The sequence below is a fragment of the Nipponia nippon genome, unplaced genomic scaffold, assembly GCF_047370975.1.
Source record: "Nipponia nippon isolate SJK-2023a ecotype South Korea unplaced genomic scaffold, ASM4737097v1 scaffold_7, whole genome shotgun sequence".
NCBI lineage: Eukaryota > Metazoa > Chordata > Aves > Pelecaniformes > Threskiornithidae > Nipponia > Nipponia nippon.
Window position 1 is genome coordinate 41,367,891 of NW_028262391.1, and position 20,031 is coordinate 41,387,921.

The window sequence follows — 20,031 nt, forward strand, 5'->3', positions numbered from 1 at the left end:
GGATTTACTGAGTATATTAAGGACTTGTCTCACTTTCACACATCAACAACTTAGGAAGCCCCACACTTTGCAAGAGAAGAGGAAAAAATATACTTTCAGGCAGAAAGCCTGTAAAACAAACATTATAACTCTGGAAAAAAAGTGTGCATGCTTTTTCTAGTCTGTCTTATACGTGCAAGACAAGATTCACCTGGGGAAGGAAGGGGTGGGGTGTGGGGGAAGCAATTATAACCAAGCCATTGCATTAATAGGGGACTTCCACAGATTTTTGGCTCATCTCCAGTAGTACAACAGCTCCTTGAATCTGGCAGATTTTAGTCACTGCTTTTGCACATGTTTTTATTTTTGGCTTTGGCTTTCCTCTCCTTTGCAGTTCTTCCAAGTTACATGGGAGGAAGCACACAGCTGTTGTTCCTCAAGAACAGTACAGGAGACAGTGGCCTCCGTAACCACTTCTTCCACCAACAGTTATGATGCAGGCATGTACAAATAGCTTGAGATTCTTCCCAAGCTGCATTCTTGGCCAAACTGATTGTTTCCCCAAGACTTTGGTGAATTATAACTAGCAGCTTAGGGCTATGGTTGCAATATGGATAAAGCTATATTTAAGGATATTAAGAAAATTGAGAATAAAATTCAAAACTACAGCCCCCAGAAGACTGCTTTGTGTTGCTCTAGTGGGAGTGTCCTGGTTTCAGCTGAGATAAAAGCTCTGAATGGGAAGTAACAGCTACCTCTAGACCTCTCAGGCAAAGCCAGGGTGGCACACAACTGACTCCGCTGGTTATTCCCCAGCCTTTTGCCAACCTCCAAGCAATCAACATGAAGGAAATATGACCAAGGAGTCACTGCAATCTTGTTATCCTTTGCAGAACAATAATTTTCTTAAAAGCACCCTGGCCTAGTGCAAATGAGAGAAGTCGTAAGGTTTCTGGAAAGGTATTTATTTTATCCGCAGGTAGGATTGCATCACTGAATGTGATAGTCTTTATTTAAGGTGATTAATAATATGTTATGTTGCTTGTTTTGAATAAAGACTATAGGCCAACTCCTGCCCTGTCTCAACTCCCATTGAAGTCAATTGTTTAGCCTGAAAAATGGATTACAGGATGTGGCTATAATTTATGCATACAAAAATGCAGAGGATTTTACTTGAGAAACAGTAATTCTTATTTATGTGCACTGCAGTAGTGCCTAGAACCCAAGATTCTTCGTGCAGGACAGTATCCAAATGCACAGGAAATACAGGCATGGTCCCTACCCCAAAGAGTCTTTAATCTAAGCAAAAGACAAGAGACAGCAAACAGATGGGGAAAGGGGCAGAAATGACAAGGTAACTGGGAGATAATTATGATCACTATGCAGTCACAGCACATCAGCTGCTTAACCACTATCATTTTTTTTAAGGTGTCACAGCAGAGGAGAGTTTTAAGGGAGGATGTGAAGAAGGGCAATTGTAGTAGCTTGGCAGATTTTTATAGGAGTGGACCCTCACAGGAGAAAACAAAACAAGCAGGGTACAAAATTTAAGCCATTGGTGACAAAATCTGTTGTGAATGGTGGATGCATATTGATCTGTCAGTACCTCATGGATGTGATAGGGACAAACAGTCTGGAGAGAGCCTATGTGGGCCTTAAAAAATCGGTAGGACATTTTTAGCTGCAGAGGAAAAGAAGGAGCTGATGAAAGGGTGCATGGTGGAAGAGGGAGATGATACAATATTAAATTTGAAAATGCACCCCTGCAGTACTGTCAGAGTGAACGGGCAAGGTATCCACCTGCCAAGGCCAAAGTAACAGAGACTCAATGCCTGGGGTTCGAATGAATGTTTGAGTTGTGCTGGTCAAAAGGTCAGACTGTAGAGGTGAAGTACAAGAATCAGAAGGTTTGTCGTAGCAAGCACAAATCTAGAGACAAAGATGTAGAAAGACATAATGTCTAGAAAGAACTGGGCCTAGAACCTGAGATGATAGTGCTAATACAGTGGTCACACCTTTAGTTTTTGTTCTGCAAGATGCTGCTGGCATGAAAGATTGTCCCTGTACTTGAAAAGGGGAACACTTCTAAAACTGCTTGTATCTGACAAAGCAGAAAACTCTTTTGGTGCGTGAGCAAAGGATATGGAAAAGTGAGAAAAACAGATGACAAAAAGAACAAAAACTCCTCTTCAAAGTTTTTAAGGCTTTTGGGGGCTTTTTTCCCCCCCCACAAAGTTAGCAATTTGTGTTACTACTCTCCCAAGCTCATATTGCAATAAACCAATGAAAACAAACCATTTTTGTTTGCCATACATGTATGCTCCATTTTTTGTGTGCCATTGTGGGAACTGAATAAGAGAAACTTAGGTATGGAGCTGCTTACACATACTTGTAGGAGTAACTTTTTGAGACCCTGAGCATTAGCAACTCCAATCTTACTGTGAACAAAAATAGATAGGACAGTATGCATGCTACTGCAAAGCAATTTATATATTACAAATACATCTAGGTGGTATCTAAATTACTGACAGAGCTCTGACCTTGATTATAAATGATCATAAAGTAAAGAATACTTTGAAGTGCCCCGATTTTTAGATCAAAATGCTTGTATATTCATCACTTTGACTAAGATCCAGGCAAGATTTTGTTGGCTAATAAAGACTGTAAATTAAATAGAAAACAGGCCCAGTAAAGAGAGGTCATGGCTGCTTTTTTAAATGCTTACAGTCCTTTAGGGCAGGATGTCTGTGCTGCTTTAATTGTTCAGAGTTTCACTTTCTGCCATGGGAGCTGCAAATGTGCAAGCCTCTGTCTCATAATGCCGCAATATAAGCCTCCATTTAAACTTGATGGGTCCCTTCTCATTGGAGTTTTATTTTCCAGGGACTTTTGTGATGTGCTCTTTTATGAGCAGCGTGAATAAATACGATAGCAATATTACCTATGCAAATGGGCAGAACTGAAATGTCTAGGGTTAAGAAAAAACAACAAATTTCTGCTTTAAAAAAAAAAAAACAAACACCAAAACATTAGCTACATTTTTCTTATTCTAATAATGAGTTTCTTCTAATCTTCCTGCCAGTCAGCATTTCTCTGAGGCATGTACTAAGTGTTCATCATCTGATTGGCAAAATGTGAAAGTGAGCTAAATTTCAGTCTTATTACTATTTTGATTCTTCTCCAGTTTGTAAATCAGTGACCACTTAATGAGCAGCCCTAACTTTTGGGAGGATCGGATGCGTTCCCAGAAATGCATGACAGGCAACCTGTGAACAAGCTGTGTAGCTGTGCTTGATAGTGTGGAAACAAATATACTGTTGTATTAGTGCCCTATTGATTTATCATACCATCAGTAATAGTGATGTTCTGAGCAGTGCTCTATGTTCTCTAATGAGCAGCCTTTAGTTGTTTGAGGACTGTTTCCAATGAATCAAGTTTATAGAAAGCCTAGGATACCACTCAGAAGAAATATCTTTGGGGAACATGGCCTTAAAATATAGGACAAATTCCCACTTTTAGTCCTGCTGGAAAGTTGTAATCTACCCAGACCCTAAATAGTTTCTATATTTAAGTGAGAAAATCATTGTGACTCACCACAGAGCAGGACATTGGATGGTCTCTGATTCTGTCACTTTGTTGGCCTGAAAAGGAGCCAAGAATTAAGATTTACAAAGCAGATCATGAATTTTGTACATCTCAGTGAAAAAAGGTGATTGTTAGAGAAAAGCGAGCTGTTAGCTTTGCATGATAGTCATGCAAAGGGTGTAAATCGAAGGGCAGAAAATGGAAAGCTTGAATGGATTGTGTGCTAGCTGGGAAAACACCCCATCATTACTTATACTAGATTAAACTTTCAGTTGTGCAAGAATCACTCTACACTAAAGTGCAGATTTCTCAGGACTAGCCCAGAGATTAATTAAGCCTTTAATAATTAGGGAGTCCTAATATTATTTGGTAAAAGGCACTCTTTTAGGGAATGATAGTGCAGCAGAAAAGAGACAATAACCAGTACTTCACATTATAGCACAGATCCTCTGTAAAATTCACATTGTTCCTAATGATCTTTTTCCTATTCTTTAAGCTGAGGGCTGGCCAGATTCTGGTTTTAGTTACACCATTGTAAATCTGGAATAATAATACAAAAGTCCAGTGAGTTGATAAGGATTTTATAATATTGTAAAAAAAAGCTGGTCACAAACAAGACATTCTTATGTTCCCTGTGTTTTGCACTGTGCTGTTTCCTTGTCTCCTTCCTTGTCACTTATTCTTTCTCAACCTCTGTACTTATTTTATTCAATCCTCTCTTACCCATTCCTATTGTTATTTTTTTATGGCTTTGGGTGGGTGGTTAACTGGCATTAGGAAGAAAAGCCACACAGGAATATAACCACATATAGTATTATCCAGAGCACCATGCCTCCTTCTCTTGGTTACCTCAATGTCATTATGAAACATGCTATATATTTATTATTTAAACAATATTAAACAGTAGAAAAAAGAACACTGTGTTTTTTCTGAGGTTGTCATCTATTACAAAATCATACAAACAGAAAAAAGGAGCGGCTAAATGAGTACCTTAATTTGCTTGCTATTGAGAAGCTGTTACTATAACAAACATCAGCAAGACTTTTAAATCAGGCCTGTGGAACAAAGCATTCCAGTGTCATTTCTACATTAGTGATTGCAGTTGATGTCATTTTCACAAAACAAAATTATAACCAAAATGGATATTTCAGGTCAAAGTGCCACAAAGAGTATATAGATACATTTCCATCAATAAATCTGCCCTCTTCCTGCCCTGACATAAGTGTTCAACCCCTTGTGATTGACGTTTTTACCACTAAATTATACTATGTCTGCTTCTAGAAGAAATGTCTCCATTACAAAATTAGCTAACCATCAACATAACATAAAATAACTTCAACGTGGTGTCATTTCACAAGAATATTGATTCTCACAGACTTACTGGATTAAATCCTGGTTTCCCATAAAAGGAGCAGCCATTATGTCTTTGGTAGACAGAAAAATATATATTGTGGAAAGATGTATATTGAGGTGATTAAAACTTCATTGCTGAGCTCAGAAGCATAGGATTTTGTCCTGTGGCAATATGAAATAAGGAAAATGGACAAGATATTAATTTGAAACATACATAAGAATAAGGTTAGAAACCAGCTACTAGTCTTTCATTTTATTTTCCTCTGCTGGAAGATACTTTTGACTATTGGTTGCAGTAGGAAAAGTCATCAATTCTTCTAGCTTGACTACTGAGTCTGCCAAATTCTTTTCAAGACCTTGTGCATGTAGCTTTTCCTTGCTTCATTTTCCTCACCTTTAGTGCTAATAGAATTCCTCATACCTCACAGGATGTTGTGAGCTTATAATTGACTAATACCTGAAAAGTCTTTGAAGTTCTTAGATAAGCAATTCTATTTAAGAGCAAATAATCACAATATGCAGTTGTAGTTTTTTCCCATATCAAAACTGTAGAAAGGAAAACTAATTAGAGAACTTTTTTTTTTTATCACCATCTTTACCTCGTTTTTATGGAGTTGCCCTACGTTTAGCACTGAAATAATAACGGGCTAAACTCATTCTGGGTACAACTTATGTGATTTTAATGAAATTACATCGGGGATAAATTTGACCCATTTCTTTGGGACCACTTGCACATCAGAGAATTTCCTAGAGAAGGAAATACCGCCTCTTTGACCACAAATCACTCCTGGTACGTGCAATATTTTGTGCCTCAGCCCAATTCCCTCAAATACAGATGAAAAACAGAGTCTTCATTAAAAAAGGCCAATGTAAATTGTTGTATACAGTGTACCATCCTGAAGACTCTAAACTGTTCAGGGCTAGTGGTATGCTCAGAGAGCAGGGGTAAGGTGAACAGCTGCCAGATTTCTCACTTTTTATGAAGTACTTTTCATCTCTGTTCATCTTAAAATAAGAGCCTTTAAAATCAAATGTGTTCTGCACTCCCTCATAGAGAAGAACTAGGTAACATGCCAGTTCCAGGAAGACTAGCAGTAATGAGGTGTAAAAGACATGGGGGAAGCATGAGGTTACTGGGGAGGTACCCACAGAGTTTCACAATTACAATGTCTGTGCGCAGTAGGCTTGTATTCCTTGAAAAGCAGCTACAATGGAAAAGCACCATCCCTCGACCATAGCTTGTGTATGTTTGTGGAGGCAGGGAGATAAGTGGGATTCTGCTCAGCAGCTCGCTCTTATTCTGGCCCTGTGTGGCATGTGTATGAAAAAAGAAAATTTTCACCTTGGCAGAATCATAGTATATAGCTGCCTGTTAGTGAAGGATAGTCTGTCGCCATTCATCCCTGCCCATTACGGCTTGAAGAGGACAATGTTACTAGTCTCTGCCCATTCAATTCTTTTTTGTTGGCACATTACTATTTTATCATTTTGATCTTCTCCTTACTGAAGATAAAAGACACCATGGGCGGGATTCATGAATGACTACTGTTATTTATCGACCCAGGACTTTTTGAACATTTTTTCCTGTCTGATTCATGAACCACTTTTCCATATTCGAAAAGCAGTTCATAAATCGTTCAGCACCAGCAGAAATTAATAATAATGAGTTCATTTACATAAAAGGACTCATCCTGCCAGTTGCTGATAATGTTTGAAGCCAGAACATTGTCGGCAAACAGGATTTTTGCTGGCAGTGTAGGAAATAATCTTTTGTTTATAAATTAATTAAAACATATGTTTCCCTCTGCTTTTAGAGCTGCTATAAGGACATTTTGTTGGGCAAAACTTTATGCATTTTCTCCTTTTTTAACAAATAGCATTGCCCAGAGTGGAAAGAGAGATTTTTGGTAGTGTTAAGAGTCAGACTTTTAAGAGAGAGGAATGTATTTTGATTTGTTTTCATTTTTTGAGTGAGGATTTCTTCTAAAGCCATTGGCAGCTGCATTTCACGAGGGTTTGTTTGAACATATTCTTTCCTGTGGATCTGTGTGTGTTCACTCTCTCCCTCTCCAAGTTTCATTCTGAGTTTCAAATTCAAGTGAACTTAAAATCTCAACAAGAAACTCCCACGTTTCCTCTGGACTCATGACAAACCCATGAGTTTCACATGATTTCAATGCAAAACTATAATCAGTCCCAGGTTTATTTTTGGAAAGGAGGGATGAACCTGAATGAACATTTCCATAAAGCCAGTCAAGGGGTAGAATCTGTGAATGGATGTTTAATGCCAGCACACACATGTGGGGTGTGTGTGTGTTTCATTATGTTTGAATGCTGGAGCTAGTCTCCCTTCCACGAGACCAGATTTACATAATTTACTCTCATGGAGCTCCATCAGACCTATATTGCTCTAAGAGAATGAGGTGTTTAAAGCATAAGGGTAGGGTTTCACAACACACTAAAGCCTAACCTAAGTTGTAGGCTGTTGCTGTGAAGAGAGGTTTGCTCTCCCCCACCTAAAGCCTTGTAGTCCTGCTATGCAATGGGACAAATTTGACAGAAACATAACACATACAGCTCCCCTCCATGCATTTTCCTCTGGATCACCAGCCTGGCAGGGGGCCTTACCACACACCCCTCACCTCAGCGCTTTCCTGGCTAGCCTCAGACTCCTCCAGGTGACTCCATGCAGCCAGGGAGTTTCTGTGGCTCCTATAAAGCATCTTCTCTCCCCAAGTGCTGTTCATGGAGACTACATGTCTACAACAAAGTTCTGTTTCCACTGCAGAGCCCAAGCCTACAAAGTATGCACAGCAATAGCCAACATTGCCGCATTTAAAGTTGCTTTTTGCATTCAGGCCCAGCTCTTTCCAGAGAAAGCTACGTAGCTGAAAAGCCCCATGCATACTGCTTTTCTAAGTTACACAGTAGAGCGCTGAGATTTGCAAGGAGTTAAATGAAATAGCCATATTTTGCACAAAAATTGGCCTAAGGCTCTCTTAGTATTTTGAAAAGAGTAAAACACTTGACTGTCAAGTACCATTGGAAAATAATGGAAATTCTCCTTAGCTTGTTTATTATTCTTTATTCTTTATTCTTTATTATTCTTTACGTACAGCACCATTATCAGAAACTGTGACATGGGATATGATTTGCTGGTTTATTCAATTTCTTAGTGCTGGAATTTGTCATTTGGTATTCTGATTTTTATTTGTATTTAAGCTTTTGTTTGGCAAACACAGAACAGAGTGTTATCACAAAAAAAGACTAGAAGTTGGAAATGTGTATTATTAGTCTGATCCGCGAATATGTATGTATATGGCTTTAATAGAAAACCTACTTTAAAAAACAACGACAAAAGGCCTGAATTGTCTGTTTCTACTTTTGCTCTTAATTGGTGACATCTGGGTTTGTTGGGATTGAATGAAACTTTTATTTTGTGTTTTTGAGAAGGAAGAGTTGGCTGACTAGTTATCTTTATATGGTTTAATTTCCTCTCATGTCCCCTTCTCTTTCATTTTACTGTCTGAAGACTTCTAAGGTAAATATAAGGGAGCCAAAAGAGTTCTCCAGACAGTTCACTGGACTATTCTGAGCTGTACCACTTACCTGCAGTTTGAACCTGGGCAACTCACTTCAACTTTATGTCTTCATCTGTAAAACAGAGTTAATGATACAGCTTAGAAAACTTTGAGTTACGTTCACCAAAATCACTATATAAAGCCAATATATTATGTTACTATATTATTATTCAGATCACCTTTACTTCTGCATTAGTAAGACATGATTTTTCAGAAACAAGCTTTTATTGGAAATTTGGTATTCCTGTAAACTTGAATTGCAGTTACTGATGTCTGCCTACACACATACACATATTATATGCACGTGTAGCCTGTTTAAGCTTCTGTGTAACAAGTGGCATGTTGCTTCTCCAGTCTGCTTTTATATAACTTTGGGTAGTTACCGATATCACCAGTTATTGCCGGCTTATACCAGTGTGTGACCAGAAACAGATATCACAGGTTTGTCATGGCTGTATGTGTTACAACATTTTATCCTTCCCTTTAGCAACCTTTTATAGATTTCACTAAAAGACGGGGATATAAAATGGAGATTATTTGGATGTGGAACAGAAAGGAGAAACTGGAATCAAGCTTCTCAGCAGAAAATATCTGAGGGAGAGGGGAAAGTTCTGTCTGTGGCAGCAAAATGACATGCCGAGCAGACTGAAAGCAACATTCATAATGTTAGGAGCCCACTTTCCTCAGTGCATAAATTCAAGACAATGAAAATGTAATGAATAGAGCATTTAGAGAGGTGATTGTGACAAGGACAGGAGTGGGGGAGGGGTGCTGGATCATACAGTCAACCACTTCAAGTGAAACTGTGTTTACTGCTGGAGAGGAGACATCAAACTGGGAAATAATTTAGGCTTAAGGTTCCCCAAAATACATTCCTTCCCAAGCAAGTGAACTGTCAAGTTGGACTGCAAACAGAATCAAGGTGCTTTAACTGACTGCGTAAGACCCTGATTCTTCATAACATTTAGCTATACATAAAGGATCTGAGCTATTGCATGCTAGACAGTCTTTTGAAAACATCCTACTGCAAGTGAAACTTAAGTATAAAAATGCAGCACCCCTGAACAAATGCCTGTTGGTAGTTGCAAAGATCCTCTAAGTCTTGATCCCTGTAGGAGCTGCAGATGTTGCTGGAAGCCACCACTAACAAGGAGTCAAATCTGGAGCTGGAGCTGCTCAGCACCTCTGAGGATTTGGCCTTCAATTTGAGTAGGCTGCAGACCCCAAAGCCCAATCCTAGGAGGCTTCTGTATCGTTCTGAATAAGCTTTAGCAGGGGGGGAGGGAATCTGAGGGCAAGCTTTCAACCTTTTCAATTAGTTTTAGTAAGGATTTTCAAAGTTATCTTCATGAGGAAAAGGGCTAGAAAAGTAATTTGCTTAAAGGAAATCTGAAAATCTCTGTTCTGTTCCAGCCCTCTCCAAACATAGGAACAGAGTTTTCAGTTGTGGGCCTGGTCACAAAGGCAAGTTGGGGAAAAAAGATATAATAAAGGCGAATGATTTATTGTCAGAATCAATATGGAAATGCAATCAGGGAAGAAGATTCTGTTACTCATTTTCACACTTCTGCAAAAATCTGCATGTTTTCCATTTATCAAATAAGCCAAAGATTTTAAAACATCAAACAAACTTTTTGTAAAGTTTCTACCAACCACAGGAGATTCTACCAAGTGGTCTAAGTGGAAAATACTGTAGGTATCTAAAGCAAATGGCAAGTTTTAAAAAGTAATTTCTCTATGACTTTTAGTTTCTTTTCTTGTTATAGGTTCCCAGGGAGAAGTCCCTATCCTCTTTTTTCATTAGGGCTTGAAGCTGTAGTAGAAATATTATAACCTTCATTCGGTATATGCACTGCTCCAAACTTTGACAGATCATCAACTGGATTTCCCCAAATCCTGAAAACAGGCATAACAACTATAAGATTAGAAAAAATCTAAGAAACAAGAAATAGAAATCCCCAGCACACTTGAGTTCTTTATATTCACATGATGACTTCCAAATGTTGAGGGATTAAGTCTTGAGGTATATTTTTGGGATCACACTTTCAAGCTTCCTACATAATCATGAGACCTAGAAAGCTTTGTTTTACCTTTAAAAAAAATATTTTTGCATTTGCTGGAGCTGAGGGTTTAAATAAAGCATCAAATACCTCGAAGTTCATGATAAAATTGTAAGAACTGACAACACTGCCTATAATAAGCAAGCAAAACTCTGTTCAGAAGGTAGTAGAAGAGGAGGAGGAATAAAATACTGTACAAGACAGGAGAAGGTTTTAAAATGCTACTGATTTGGAAAGGCTTCATTTTTACATTAGGTTTGCACTGTTGTGCTTGACTATCTCAGCTTTCAGGTGCCAAGCCATGAGTTTTGTGTGGGACTCTCTGAGACTAAACTAGTCACTAGCAATTTCAGTCCATTCTCACCCTTTCAGATTGTATTTCTCTTTCTCTTTTGCATCTGATTTGTGTTCCCCTGTCAGGCATTTTCAGTGAGTTTCCTTCTAAATAGCTCATCCCCTCCTTTCTTCCCTCTGGTCTGATGTGCTACTGAGCTACCAAGGGGTCCCAGCACACGTCCTTCAACTGCGGAGCACATAGATTCCCAAATGGCAGGCAGAGATGGGCAGCCAGCGGGTGCTGGCAGGGGAACCCTGCAGGCCTGCCCTAGGGACTTGCTTTTGCTGCAATTCACCTCTGCCCAAGGCATGGAAAGTCCCCTGAAGAGGGACCTTTCCTCAGGACCCAGTCAGGTGTTGTGGTGTTTCCCAGCAAGCTGGAAGGCTCCTCTCTTTTTCACCCACCTTTTATCTGAGAAAGCAAAGAGCCCATCTGTCCAACCCCTGCTTCCACCAGGAAAATAAGTCTGCTCTCCAAGAGTACAGGAAAGAAAAGGAGCAAAGATCTCTGTATGAGCATGGTTGGTGTCTTGCACTAGTGCCACTGTAAATTAGCTGTGTTTGAAGCAGGCCAGGCAGGTATCAAAATGTGGCTGAAAGGGTGAGTTGGAAGGACCAGCTAGAGCAAGGCTTCCCAAATATTTTTTAACTGATGGATTAATATCAACTCTCAAAATTTCCCATGTATTACCAGACACCAAATTTCTCACTGTGTCAAAAGGGCCATTATTTCTAAGGACCTCCTCTCTTCACCATATTTCGCCTGATACCCTTCACAGGATATCATCTTATTTTTTTCCTAGCAGACATGAAAGAAAACGGAAGGCAGTTCTGTCCTCTGAGACCTCCTTCCTCCCTTCTGCTCCTCCATGCAGCTCTGAGCAGTCCCTTGCAATGGACATGGAGTAGTATTCTGGTGTATCTAGAACAGAAAGTTTCTCTCAAGCATTAGGAAACAACCCCAAATAGCATAAGAAATAGTGATATAAACCAACTGGAATATTTAATTCCACTGTCAGAATGGATGCACTTGTGGGTGTAACTGATTGTTTTATAAGCCCTTTCAAACAGAAAAAAGGTTGCGTAGTAAACAATAGATGTATTTGTCTTAAATAAATGCAGGTAGTTATATATTTGGTATTTTCAATAGTTGTTTTGGATATGTGATTATATGATAACTGGCTCTAAGATTTTACATATTTACTTAATATTTATTTAATTTAGGTATCTAGAAAAGACATGGCAGTTGCTTTCTAACTTTAAAGATCACAAGTATTACAATTCTAAAACACTAGTACAAAGGTAGAAAGCAGATGGTATATGTTTTAATGGGATGTTTTTAAAAACGTGAGACAATGAAGAAAATATAAGGTAAGACATTCATTTGATGTCTCATTTGTTTACAGCCAGATTACAGCTGTGCCATAGAAATGAGAAATGGAAACGGACACAAATGTTAAGAAGAGATGTGGCTGATGAGGTCATCGGTGACCTCAGTTTCACTATTAGGTATAGCTCAAGATAGCTACTAGACCAAATATAGAGATACTTTCACTTGTGCTCAAAATCCAGTCCTACCTCAGGCAACCACAGTTCTATCACACAGTTTGTTAGCTTACTGAAGACATACGAACACTGATAAAAGCACTGACTATATATACCAAATGATAATATCACAATCATTATCATTAGACAAAGAAAGCCAGAACTGCTTAGTTAGGTAGCAAGAGCTTTAATTGTAGGGTTATGAAAATCTTGAATGCAATAAAATATAGTATAAACTTCAATAAAATATAGTAAAAACTATAACTACTTACATTCACATAATACTAGATTGCTCAAGAAATGCTGAGGGACTGCTACCTCCTAGTCCTTCTGTTTTCATTTACAGCAAGTTCACTTTGGAAATGTTGAAGAATCTGCATCTATCAGAAAATTGCTCAGTTACTGAAACCAGCTATTTTTAAGGTTTTATTTAAAGGAGATAATGAATAAGACTAAATTGATGTCAGGCATGAAGTAATTTTAACCAATACATTCAAAGTCTATAATACAAAATATTGGAAAATTATATGTAGAGTAATCTAAAGTAATGAGATGTTAAAATTCCTTGGAACCTAGAAACTCTTCTGTTCATTCTGTTGTTCTTTTTCTTTCAACCTCACTGTGGGAGGCTCCATCTCCGACATCTTTATATATGATGTTCTCATTTCAAAATGCCACTGAACCTTCAAATGAACACTTGCCTATGATCTTTGAATACAAAAATACTTAAATCAAGGTTTTTATATTTTAGTGCACTCAGCCATAATATGCAGTGAAAGAATTTTGGTATTTAGCCTAGGTCTTATTTCAAAAGAAAGGAAAAGATGACTCTCAAAATGAAAACAATAGTTCAGTAGAATGAAATACCAGCAGTACCAGATAATTTCTAGACAGGATATTTTAAACATATATTGAAAAGAAAGGGAAATGAAAAACCCTTTAGAAAGTTAAATCTGGAGTAAAATACAGTATCTTCCTATAAGAATTGCTTATAAATTGCCATTAAAGAATGAAAATAAAATGATGTAGGGCAAGCAGTATTTGTACAGTATTTGCAGGTTGGCACCTATTCCCAGTGTTAGCATGGATAGGACTTGAACAAAGAGCTTTGAAGACCTACTCTGTTGGTGGACATTAGAAGAAAGCAAGCAAGGACAGCTTGGTGTTCTGTGGCAGACAGAATTATCACGAACATACTTCTCTTACATGGTTTAAACTAATCCCTTTTTTTCTCATTGGGCTATAGAGATTTTATAACTATAAGCAGGTTCTGAGGCCATTTGCTAGAACAGACTACCTTCTATGCTGTCCTCTGTTAATCAGCTATACAAACACAATCTAATATGACATAAACAAACTAAACCAACCGTATTAGTAACTTGATGGAATAACGCAGATCTGCTACTGAAGTCTCAAGTCAACCTTGTATTTGCTTTTTTAAGATTACCTCTTAAAAGTGTTGATTCCACACATAATTGTCTCTCATTGCTTTCCTTTATTTTTGCTATTCAAATTAAGATGCAGGGAAATGTGGCTCTCTATTCCTCCAATGGATAGTTAAGCTTAGTACCAAGCCTTTGTTTCATTTCACTGATTGTAGAATTGCCCACCAAATCTCAAATGATACTTTTAATAGATTTGTCATACACAGTCAGTTTCCAGCTTTCTAACGCACATCAGAATGTATTGTTTTCCAGGAGGTCAATGCATCAGATGTGGAATTGTGAGGTTTCATCAGTAACCATTCACAGGCTAAGTATTGCAGGCAGGCAGGCAGCATTAGTGAGCATCACAGTTCTTTTCTATGCTTGGGATAGGTGTCCACTATGCATTTCTCCTTGAAGCTTTTACTGGCTTTGAGTGTCATCTTGGTTGAAGCAAGAAGCTGGCTACATCACTGCTTAAAAGCTATGATGACTCAAAAGCTATGATTGTTTCTGCCTTTCATCTTTTCAACAGGATTGCTGCCTGAACTGTAGTAGTATGAAACCAAACTCACTATACTAAATAGACTTCAAAACCACAAAGAAGTTAAAGCTTATCTACACAAAAATGTTAAAGCTTGACTGGAGGCAGAAACACAAAAACACAGGTACCTCCTTCTGACAAATCCTAAGCTCTGTTCTTTAGCATCACTGTAACTGATAAGAACAATAATAAGATTTTTTTCATCTTAACTAGGTGAGTGTAAATGACTCACACAGGAGCTGTGCAACTATGGGAAGCAGAAGAACGGACACCCTTAACATTTTATATGTATGCATTAAACTTGCAGATGTTAGAAGTGCCAAGGAAACTAGAGGAAGACTACTTACTGGCTGCAGTTACTGGTTGCACAGCTAGGACCGAGTGCTCCATCCAGTACAGCTGCTGCCCTGTGTGTAGCAGGACACACTGCTAAGTTCCCTTCCCTCTGGTGCTGAATATTGCTGGCAACGCTCAGCAAGCTTCCTTAAACTGCACAGGCTGCTTGAACAGCTTGTATAGGACTGCTCTGGAGAAAAGTGAACACCTGAAACGTTGGTAACAAAACCCCCCCAAACAGTAAGACTGGTTTTAGTGGAAAGTGTATCATACAGTTGCATGTGAGAGACTGCTAAAAGCATACTCTATTTCTTGGTCTTTAGTTTCACTACTAGCTCCACTGAGAAAAATAAAAAAAAAAAGAGGAACACAAGAGCAATATAATGCTCAGAACAGCACTGGTACAGACTTTTTTCATATTTAGTATTTAAGTCCAGCCTGTAGTATGGTGTTACATCATGACAGCTGAACAAGTTAGTATTTGAGGACCACTAGACAAAGGTCATGATAAATCACTATCCTTAATTTGGAATTATTCAAATGCTCTGACTTCAGTAGATGTAATCTGCATGTTACTGCATTTGTATTCTGATGTTTCAGGAATAGATACAATAGATGAGGAAAGACATCAGAAAGGCTCACATTTAGAGCACCAATATTTTTTTCAAGTGGTAATCACTTTTTGCTATTTCCAGATTAGTCTGAGAGGAAAACTGAAAGTTGAGAGAATTACCGTTTTCCACAGTTATTCATTTTCACCTAAAGAAGATACCACCATCATGTCATCCAGGTATCTACACAGATGTAAAAACTCTTATGAGATTTTTATGGAATGTGAAGATACAGAAGACAGGTATAGCTGTGCAAAACAAAGAAATGAATCTTTCATGATCGTTCAGAGCAACTAAATAATATGGATTATTATGACAAGAAAATGGTAAGGCATTTTCAAGTAGTAAAACTAAAAATGCTTGGAAAAGTGTGTAAGCACCTACAAGTTTAGATACAACTCATTTGAATTTCACTTAAATACCCAGACCTGAAAGTAAAAATTGTACACAAGTGGTCTTTTTTAAAGAGATTTTAATGCTTCCTGATTTTAGATACTTGGCTAAAATGCCACAAAAGATACTATGCTTATTAAATGACTTTAGAATTGTTTGCAGTATTTCTTCCACCTAGGAATACATAACATCACACAAAAATGAGTTCTACAGCAACAACTGTACAAAACTTTTTCTAACCTCAACATTTACTATTCAAATTAAGAGTGATTTTTTGTCTGTTTCAGCAAAGGTTCAATCAGTTCAGACCAACAGCCCATATTTTAAAACTGTACATATTTTAAAGGCATTGTAGTTATTGCTCTTGCTAAGCAAATTTTTCAGAAAGGCATTAAAGACTGAGCTAATTGCATGAAACCATAAGAAAACCAATTAAATGTATAGCTATTGAAAAATATGTATTCTAGCTGTAGAGTACACAACTTCCTTTCTTGGAGCATAAATGAACATATGGTGGGTTGGGAGGTGTAAGTATTGGTTTGTCATGTGTTTGTGATGGTGACTGCCCAGCAATGTATATGGCAATGATGAGGTTAAAAATCTTCCCTGGAGTAACAGAGGAATCCTTTTTGTCCCCAAAGGTATTGCCTCAGCTGCTAGGAAAAGAGACAAGTTCCTCCAGGTGAGGATGTAGGTGGGTTGATTGAGGTAGTCCAGCAATGAGGAAGTCTGCTGGGATCAATTAAGATGACCCAGATACAAAAAGTGAGGAGAATGCTTTTGCTCCTTTATTGCTCCTGGTTTCCCACTCTTGACTCTAAGCTATGGGTTGCAGAACTGAGTCTTGAGGAGCACTGTAAGGCTGATCTGTTGTTATCAGTTTGTGAGTTGAGTACCTTGAGAAATTAATTTCTCTGTAAGCAATAAAAAGTCCTTCCTTTTAGAGCTGCACAATAAAAACATAAACCTCAATATCTAAATATAGTTCCCCTTCCTCCCTACTATATCCCTTTTTACTTTAATTTTGAGACCCAGACCTGACAATGGGATAATCAACCATTCGTCACAGGATGCAGAGCTAGAATTGTTTTCTCTGAAAACATTGGCTTCTGGAACAGTTTTACCAAGAAAAAATCTAGCATGTTTCCTAAGTTAGAGTATCATTTTCATTATTTTTAGGAAAAACTGTCAAAAAATAAAAAGATATATTCTGTGTTAACAACAGAAAAATAATTACCATGCTGTGTTTAAAACTATATAAAGTTTATATGTAAGCTTTTCAACACTGCCTCGACAGAAGGAAACCTCAAGCTTCTAAGTCTAGAACTAAATATCTGAAGAAAGCAATAAAGTGAAAAATAGGGATCACAAAACCAAGGCTTGTGTCAATATAGTATTGAGTGGTTTTGTTTTGTGTTTGTTTTTAACCAGCTTTTCAGTTTAGGCCACTCCTACCCTCCCCTCTCTTTCATCTGATTGAATTCCCATCGCAGGCCATTTGCTATGTCATTACGGAGGCAGTGTTTGAAGTACCAAAAGCAATACTCTTAATTATTGCCAGAGCCTGAAAAGGTAGGAGGTCCAGTCTGATCCAAACTTCCTCCACTTCCACATATCACTAAACTCAGTAGACAGCTGTTTGCTTGACCTTAACATTTCCCAGCTTCCAGGACACCTGGGTCTGTGCACCGGGAGTACTGAGCCGGTCCGAGCAGTACTTGCTGCTGGAACTGACAGCCTTCACCCCAGAGCTGCACACCATGTGTTGGATGCTTCCTGCAATGTACTACAGCTTTCTGAATAAAGGAGGGCTACCAGTTAAAACACACTATATTTTTGTCCCCTATCAAACCCCAAAACATATAAAAAAGGGAAAATAGAAGGGGAGCTCAGTGTCCCACTCAGCAGAACTTCTCAGTGTAGAATGTTTCCTTTAGTAGTACCATATTCACATTTCTTCCTTTCAATCAATCTCTTTGCACCTTTTATTTGAATGAAAGATAGTCAGGGATTAAAATTACTATTGCCTGCTTCTCCTATCCTCCATTATATAATCAGGTACAAGTAAAATCCCTGAGGCAGAACAAAGCTTTATTGACTGAAAGCAGACACAAACCTGTCCTATTGTAATTAGGGAGAGTTTTGAATTGGTTTGAAGGGACTGTCAGAAATAGACCTCAGAAAGGGATGCATGAAATATCTTGTCTTTTGCAGATCCTCCAAAGCTATGTGCTCCTAACAGCACACAAGAACATGTTCCAGTTCAGAAGAGCAGAAAACCATGAAACATATGAAGCTGCTTTGCCAAGGAGGAAACCCACTGTACACGAGAAGATGCAAGCATTCCAGAGAAAGCAGGGTGGGGGGGAAACCCCCAGGAACAAAAAAGGAAAAAAATCTTACTTCTGGTAAAAAAAACAGAAAAGAACAGAAAAAACCTCTCTTAGTTCTCAAAAAACCTAACAGAATAAAATTCTCTTATTTCTGAAAAATGAAATCTGTTCTAACAATATGCTTACCCATAGTTTCATGGCTGCCTCACAGCTCATAAATTAAGCAAGTTCTAACCTGAGCACACTTAATGCTGAAAGAGGTACAATGTTTGATTCTGTAGACTCTATTCATCCCATGATCTACGGAGGTGTTAAAATATCTTACATTTGAGGAAAATCAGCTAAAGAAGAATGGAACAAGACTCATGCCTTTGAGGTCCCTCTGGCATTACTTCTAACAGGACATGTGTAAACACTGCTGTTCTGGACAAATTTCAAAGGGAAAGCAGAGGTACTAAAGAAAACCAAAGCTTACTAGCACAAGTTAGAAAAATTACTATAGACCAGTACTGGTGCAACTGTCTCCCACCAAAAATGTTGCCTCTAAACAGACCATGTGTATAGTTCTCTAGCATCACCTATAAATACATGGCACTTTCAATGTAATTTTCACTAGTTGGTCTTTTTTGGAGAATTCATTTTAGTACTTCATTTCAGTGTGTTTGTTTTAGTTTGCTTTCCATTTTAACTGAGGCCCTTTTTAAGTAGCTAACAGGACCGCTTTACAGAGTTCTTGTTTCACAATGCTTAACATTCCTATACAGACAAAGAGCACTTAATAACTCCTTAAGCAAAGTAGTGAATTGATAAAAAAGGACTATTCTAATCATCACTTCCACAGTAGCCATTACAGTGGCATATTTATATTGTAAGAGATGGTGGTATGCAGTTTCCTGTACATTCAGGTCTGCAGAGCAGTACGGGAAGGTGGTCTGGAAAGTGGTAACACAACAGTGAACATGTGAAATGTCTCTCTACGCATTCCCGTGGTAATGTGCCGGTCTGAGACAGCACTGCTGCCATTGTACAACATGAAAAAACTATGTCGATTTCCATCAAAGAACAGCAAAAAAGAGAGATTTTTATTGTGGCGAGCCTGAGTTCAAAGCTTAGGGTAACACACTTAGGGATGAACAGAATAAACAGTTACACTTAGGCTTACTGTATATAGCTTAACGAACACATATGAAGATCATATAAATAATTCACATTACTCAAGAGGTGGTGAGTTGAACAAGTCCCTTCTGGTTAAACTTATTTAAAGATAAGGTGAAGTTAAGTGAGTGATGGCATAGTTACAGAGGCCACAGTCCAAGGGGAATTTGGACAGTCTAAGTTACACTACCAGAGTGATTTGTGCAGAATTATGTCAACTTACAGATCTTCAGACCTTATGGGAAAAGGAAATGTCTGATCTCTAAAAGAAGTGATACAAGATGAGTATTTTACAAAGTACAATTATGCTTTACTCAATAAGCTATTTCTATGAAGTAAAACTGGACATAAGCAAAGCATAAAAGAAAACATTACAGTAGAGCTGAAGAACAAGTTCAATGACAACAAGGAAGCTCTAAAATACTAAATACTTGAAACGAAATGCCACACTTAAAAAAAAAAAAATATAGTCCTTTTCAGTCAAATGCTATCAAGTCTCTCTTCTGCAGTACCTCGGAAGTACGTAATGGATCTATTCTGTATCTGTCTAGTATTATATTTTAAGCATTTTGTTGAAATTGCAAATGTAGAAGGCATTTCTAGAGTAATTACTATATGACTGAACACTAATGCATTATTATTTTTGGCTGACTATTAGCCACAACCATCAAATTCATGAATTAATCTATAATGGAGATTTTTGTTCTGGTAAAGAAATGACATCAACAAACTAGGTAGCATTTCATCTGTTAGTATTACAATAAGTCTGCAGTATTCTTCGTGTTGGCAGGGTAAG

The 20,031-nt window shown here is 38.0% G+C and overlaps 1 long non-coding RNA gene across 4 annotated transcripts in view; it reads left to right on the forward strand.

Annotated features, from left to right (window-relative positions):
• Positions 1–20,031, forward strand: part of LOC148051031 (uncharacterized) — a 54,052-nt gene that overhangs the window by 33,687 nt on the left and 334 nt on the right. For all 4 annotated transcript variants that reach the window (XR_015700593.1, XR_015700592.1, XR_015700591.1 and 1 more), the window contains one exon: positions 17,962–20,031. This exon is cut by the window's right edge and continues 334 nt beyond it. This is a non-coding gene — a long non-coding RNA (uncharacterized LOC148051031). The remainder of the gene's footprint in view (positions 1–17,961) is intronic.